Source organism: Elephantulus edwardii, unplaced genomic scaffold (assembly GCF_000299155.1).
Source record: "Elephantulus edwardii isolate Elephantulus edwardi_28Jun2011 unplaced genomic scaffold, EleEdw1.0 scaffold00424, whole genome shotgun sequence".
NCBI classification, from domain to species: domain Eukaryota; kingdom Metazoa; phylum Chordata; class Mammalia; order Macroscelidea; family Macroscelididae; genus Elephantulus; species Elephantulus edwardii.
Window position 1 is genome coordinate 262800 of NW_006400174.1, and position 7040 is coordinate 269839.

Here is a 7040-nt window from a genome sequence, read left to right on the forward strand (position 1 = left end):
CACACAAAATGTGGTGCTTTGTCCACAGCTGACTAACTCAGGTGCAAATTCTCTCTCAGAAACCGATGGGTGTCACCATGATGCGTAGGAACAGGTAGTTCAGAAGCATACTGTTATGCTGGACCATCCTTTCATACAGCGTGATTTCCCTAAGTCTCAGCTTTCTTATCAGTGTCCAGTGTGTCTCTCACACCTTTATCTTGTCTCTCTGTTCAAGATGAAAAACAAAACTCTGGTTCCTTAACATTCCACAAAATCTAAAATGAATTGAACCTACTACGAGCTCTGAATAAGGAGCTCTGATGGCCTTGTGTTAAATCACTGTGCTGTAATCCCAAAGGCACATTGTTCTAAACCACCAGCTGCTCTGCAGGAGAAGGATGTGCAATCTCCTCCCATGTGATTTACTACCTCTGAAAAACCACTGGAGGGTCAGCTATGGGTGAGTTCTGACTTGATGGCACACAACAATGTGAGCTCAGAATGAGCTCTGGTAGCCTAGTGTAAGAACCTGTGCTGCAATCCTAAAGGCACACAGTTCAAACTCACCAGCTGCTCTGCAGAATGATGGGCAATCTCTTCCCATGAGAGCAACTGCTTCTGAAAATGCGCTGAAAGGTCAGCTATGAGACAGTTCTCCCTGGACGGCACACAACAACAAATGAGTCCTGGTGGCTCACTGGTAAGGAACCACACTGCCAACACAAAGGTACGTGGTTCAAATCTACCAGCTGCTTTGCAAGACAAGGATGGGCAATCCCCTTTTGTGTGATCTACTGCTTCTGAAAACCATCTGTAGGGTCAACTACGAGTCAGTTCCAACTTGATGGTACACAATAACAACATATGCCTCATCTGATCCAGGTCATGGTCTTCACAATTACTTGCTCTGCATCAGGGAGCTGGACAATGACTAAGGATGACAGAAGAAGAATCGATGCCTTTGAGTGTGGTGCTAGAGAAGAGTCTTGAACATACCATGGACCACCAAGAAAACAAACAGGTCCCTCTTGGAGAGGGTGAAACAATGTTTCTCCTTGGAGGCAAGGATTTTAAAGCTCTATCTCACATACTTTGAGAATGAGGCCAGGAGAAGAGACCAGTCCTTAGAAAGGGACATCATGCTTGAAGAGTGGAGGAACAGCACAGGAGAGGAAGACTCCACAGATGGATTGACACAGTAACTGGGGCCACAGGGTTAGGTTTGTCAAAGTCAGTGAGACTGGCTCAGGACAGGGCAGGCTTCAGAGCTGTTGTACACAGGGTTGTTAGGAGTTGCAGGCAGCTCAATGGCATATAACAATACTGCTGTTTTCAAGGGGGCCAGGTGGCACAGTGTGGAACATATCAGGCACTGACACTGGCAGTGTGGATCCACCAGCTGCTCCTAGGGAGGAAGATGGGCAGTCTCATCCTGTAAACGCTACAGCCTTACTACCTGACAGATTTGGTCTTACATGTTTCTAGCCACCAAACAGGAAAACAGTTATTTATAGAAGGGAAATGGATGACTTGGGGTCAAGACTGATGATGAAAATGTTTGTTATCTTTATTTGGTGGTGTGGTTATGTGCTGTCGAGTCACCTGCGACTCATAGCCCTGAATCCTGCTCTATCCTGTGCCAATCTCACTGTCTCCAACACACCCACCCCCATAACTCCAGTCACTGAATCAATCCACCTCATCGAGGGTCTTCTTCTCTTTTTCCGTCCCTCCACCTTTCAAGTCTGATGTCCCTCTCCAAGGACTGTAACCTCCTTGCAACATGCCCAAAGTATGTAAGACGGAGCTTTGGAATCCTTGCCTCCAAGGAGCAGCCTGGCCTCACCCTCTCCAGGGCGAACCCGTCTGTTCTCCTTGCAGTCCATGGTATATTCAATACTCCTCCAACACAGCAGCTCAAAGGCATCAACCTTTCTTTTTTATTTTTTTTTAATATCAATTCTCTTTCTATCATCCCTAGTCATTGTTCAGCTTTCTGACACATAGCAAGTAATTAAAATATATCCTATCAAAACTAGTAAGTCTAAACTTGAGGGAAATAAACAAAATCCTTCCCTGCCTTCTCGTACCTCTTTGATGCCCCCTTCAACACTGTACAGCTCACAGCCCAGCACCTGTGACAATGAACTGAATAGACTCCCCTGCAGGGGACACTTGACTCCCTTTGCATTTCTACCTCCTCCATTCACCACAATCCTAAGCCCATTACAACCAATGCTGCTGTTGTTAGGTGTTGACAAGTATGACTCACAGCAATCCTACAAACAACAGATATGAACCCTGCCCTATCCTGTGCCGTCCCCATCATCTCTTATACTCTTGAGTCCACTGCTGTAATCACTGTGTCAATTCATCTGGTTGAGGATCTTCTCCTTTTATTTGCTGACCCTCCCCCTTTCCAATATCATGGTCAATAACTGAATTTCACAGACTGGAAGGGAAGAAAATCATCCTTCTCTTTTCTGTAAATCCACAAACTTAAAACAAAATAGTTAACACTGGGAAAACTTTAGACTCAATGAGGTCCTATCTCAACGTAACCCAGAAAGAATCCTGGGAATACTTATCAGACACTGGAAAAGCTCAGGAGAGCTTTCAGAAGACTCAGAAGAAGAGAAATTTGCCCATCTGCTGACAAAAGGGATGCAATTTCAGTTGGAAAAGGAATTCTGTACTCACCAGTGAAGGCATTGCCAATAGTCCAGCTGTCTGTGATCGTCTTCCGTCTCATAAACAGTTGAAGGGTGAAGCAGGAAAAGCTGAAGACAGAAACAGAAACCATGAGGCCCCCAGCGTAGTCCAGAAAAACCGCATCTCCTGTCATGAGGTCCAAAACTTTCACCTGAGAGTAACCATCGTTCAAACACCAGGAACAAGCAGAGTACTCAAGGATAAAGAGAAGGCACTCTGCTCCTCCCAGGTCAGAGTATTGTTACAAAGGTTAATTTAAAAAAGACGCAGACACAGAGACTTTATAGAGAAGAGCATTAAGCTTGTAAGCTAACTGACCCACGGTGTTCAGGGTTTCCAGGCCCCTCTCCTACTCCACAGCCTGGGCACTCTACACTCATCCACATCCAGGTCCACTGCTGTGCACCTGGGTCCACTTGCCCACAGTTATCTTGGCTCCTTCGCCAGGGGTTTCTAGGGCCCACCCTTGCTCAGACATCTGCTGCCTGTGGATTTGGATACTAACGGGGGTACCTTCGTATGGAGTATGTTCGCCTGCTAACTGAAAGGTGAGCAGCTGTTGAGGAGAGCGATGGGCTGGCCCCTCCACAAAGATTTATTACAGCCTTGGACACCCAAGTGTCCAGCCTTGTCACCGCAAGTCGGATTCCACAGCAGTGGGTGAAATCACTGTGAACCGCAGGAAGCAATTTGGCCTTTGGTTCTGGGTTCCTGGGGGTCAAAACACCTGGGTACTGATACTGACTAAGCCTCCTGGGATAACACAACGGATTGAAGCTGGTGGTGAAGTCAACAGAAGCTTCAGAAGGCAGGCTCAGAGAATCAGAGAGTAAGCCATTCTACTATTGAGAAGGCAAGAGTGTCCACTGGAAGCAAGAGAGCTCTGGGGGGAACCACTTCTGGCGCTCCCCTATAGGTATCGTTTGTACCCCTTTCACATCACAGGGAACCAGCACTGAATCCAGCAGGGGCTCATGGCTGACAGCAGGGCTGGGTCCTTTCTTCTACTACTCTCTGACCTAGTCTTTGGGTACAATCAATTGATAATACGGAGCCTAATCATTTCAGCTCTGCTGGCCTAATGGTAAAAAGTTGTGCTGCCAACCCTAAGGCATACGGTTTAAATCCACCAGCTGCTCTGTGGAAGAAAGATGGGCAATCTCCTCCCCTCTGATTTACTGCCTCTGAAAACCCACTGGAGGGTCAGCTGTGGGCTGGTTCCAACTCAACAGTACACCACCACAAAATCAATCACTGGTGAGGGGACACCATGATTGAATAGGTGGAGGGTCAGCCAAAGAGAGGACCTTCAACCAGGTGGACTGACACAATGACTGCAGCAACTGGTTCATATAATGTCAGATGATGAGGACGGCACAGGACAGGACAGGGTTCAGATGAGATACAGTCATGAAGAGGCAGTCATTTCGTGTCATTTTCTACTGCCTTTGCGATCAGCTGTCACACACAGGGTCAGGGAAGTAAGAAACACCGGTCTTGGTACATTTGCTTAGCAAGAGCAACTGTACTGAAAATAGACAAAGTGAGCGAGTGATGGGAAGGTGATCAATGAGTTGGAGGGCCCTATGAGGACAGTCTGGACCTGCCGGCACGGGGGTGAGAGACAGTTCTATGGACCCCAGCAAGGAAAGCTGGTTGTAATAATAAAGCTAGGACCTCTCCATACTAATGTGAGGGGGGACCTGGGCACAATCTAGGTGAGGTGACATTGGCAGACTGGCTGAGCAAATGGAAATGTGGACTACATCATTTTATAGCCTGGTGATACTGTCCTAATGACTAAAGCTTTCAGAATCTGTTAAATTGCCAAGTAAACAATAATCCACAGTGTTATTGCAAGGATTTAAATGAGGTTATCTTGTTCTCCAAGCCCAGAGTCACATTCAATTTTGTCTTCTTTTTTCTGGCATTGGTTGGTTATTATCTGTACAACCCACCATTGGATTACAGAGGCTGTACACCCCATAGGGAGACACTGCCCAACTTTCTCCCTCAGAGGTGATGGGGGATGTTAACAATCGGAGGGGTACACTGTTGGGGTAGCAGCACAATTCCCTATGGGCTTGGCCACCAGAGCACCTCAGACACTGCAGGGCCAGCCGAAAGCTCGAATGCAACCCAATGAAGTGTCAGCCTGATGAAAAGTTACCCTGAAGAAAGGTCAGCCAGATGAAAGGTCACCCTAATGAAAAGTCAGGTAGATGAAAGGTTACCTTGAGGAAAGGCCTTTGGTTGGCAGCACCACTCCCCAGGGATCTTGCCACCAGAGCTCTCTATTGTCTGCGTGAGGCTTGCACATCTACCTAGTAGGATGCAATATATTAAGATCTGCCAAGGGGATAGGTTGGTTTACAAAAGCTAAGGCTTGACATTGTCAAGGACCATTGTTGAGTGGTCTGTCTCAGAAGCTTGGAAACCTATCAATATGAGCTTTGAGAGCAGTGCTTCCTTTCAACCCGGAGACCCTCTGTTGAGAGACATCTATACTCCCAGACAAAAGAGCTAAACTACAGGTCAAGAGCTGACTGACGGTGATTGTGCTGATGACACGAAAGTAACAGGGGAAGTAAAGCATGAATGAGGACAATGACAGGAATGAGACTGACGGTGGTGGTGGACAGGGCTGGCCAAGGATGACAACACTGAGCAAGCTGTCCTAGGAGTAGACTGGGCACCACCAGGCAGGTAACCCAGGAAACCAGGCACCATCACACAGGAGGTCACCATTGAGCACAGGCTTGGGCACAGGCTTGTACAAGAATAGACTTGGACAAGGTTTCACCTCTCCTAACTCTGACACTGACCCAGGGAGGTCCTAGAGTTGCCAGCTCAAGAGTTCACATCCATCAGACTCTCCTTAGGAGAGAGACAGGCAATTTCCTCCTGTAAAGATGATTTTACAGCCTTGGAAATCCCACGAAATGTTACCATGAATTGGGATGGGGTCGAGAGTTGTGGGTTTTGTTCTTGGATATTAGTTATTTGGGTATCTATGAAGAAATTTCCTGTTCTCCGTAGACTCAAAGGAAAATGCAAAGACATTCAAGGACCAAGCCTGACTTTTCATACCTCTTAATTTACCAACTATTCAGATTTCCGAAGCTCTCCAGTACCTGTCTTTTTACAATGCCTCTGTGCAAGAGCCACACCCTCTTTCATCAGGGAGGATTCTCTATATTTCAAAAGGAGCTAACATGAAAAACACCTTTCACAACGTAGTGGTGGGAGAGAAGTTTCTTCTTTTCACATAATGTAAAAAGAGACAAAAGGTATAAAAAATGAATTTCAATTGAAATAAGTTTAAACAAATCCACATAAAATAATTTAGAGCAGGTTACACGTATCGAATTTTAATTTATGACACTTTTCCATCAGAAGATATGAGACCCACTGTGGGTTCTATAATTTTTGCAGATGGTAAAAGAAATATACAAACGAAAAGAAACAATTCAGCAAGCAGTTGTTTTTAATGAAGCGCTAAATAATCTGTTCTATGCAACAAGGGATGTGTAATCTCTCAGATGAACCAAAGCAACAATTCATCTGTTAGGAATAACAAAGAGTTTATTGTTTGCAGGGGTTTACAGAAAGGAAGAGCACTTTTAAGCATTTCTTATATGCTAATCATTATGGCCTAGTGTTAAAAAGCTGTGCTATAATCCCAGAAGCATTCAGTTCTAATCCACCAGCTACTTTGGGGAAGAAAGATGGACCATCTCCTCCTGTGTGGTTTACTCCCTCTCAAAACCCGCTGGAGACTCAGCCAGGAGTTGGTTCTGACTTGACTACACATAGTAACAACAATCATTACTCTAACTTGTGTTATATACTAACTTGCATATTTAGCACAATAGGCAATTGCTGCTGTTACGTGTATCATAGAGTCGGAACAGACCCACAGCTGACCTTTCAGCAGGTTTTCAGAGGCAGTTAATCGCATGGGAGGAGACTGCTCACCCTTCTCCCACAGAGAAGCTGGTGGCCTCGAACTGCATGCCTGTGGGATTAGGGCTTCTTGCCATTAGGCCACCAGAGCTCCCTAGAAAATTATGATTTTTAAAATCACTTCAAAATAAAAAAAAAAACCCAATCAAATCAAATGACCTTGAGACAACTGTGACTGTTGTTGTTGTTATGTGCTGTCTAGTCGTTTGCGACTCATAGTGACCCTATGTATAACAGCCCTAAACCGTGCTCTATCCCGTGCCAATCTCATTGCCTCTGACATCTCAGTCACTGAATCAATCCACCTCATAGAGGGTCTTCCCCTCCTGCGCTGTCCCTCTACTCTACCCAGCATAATGTCCCTCTCTAAAGACCTGTCT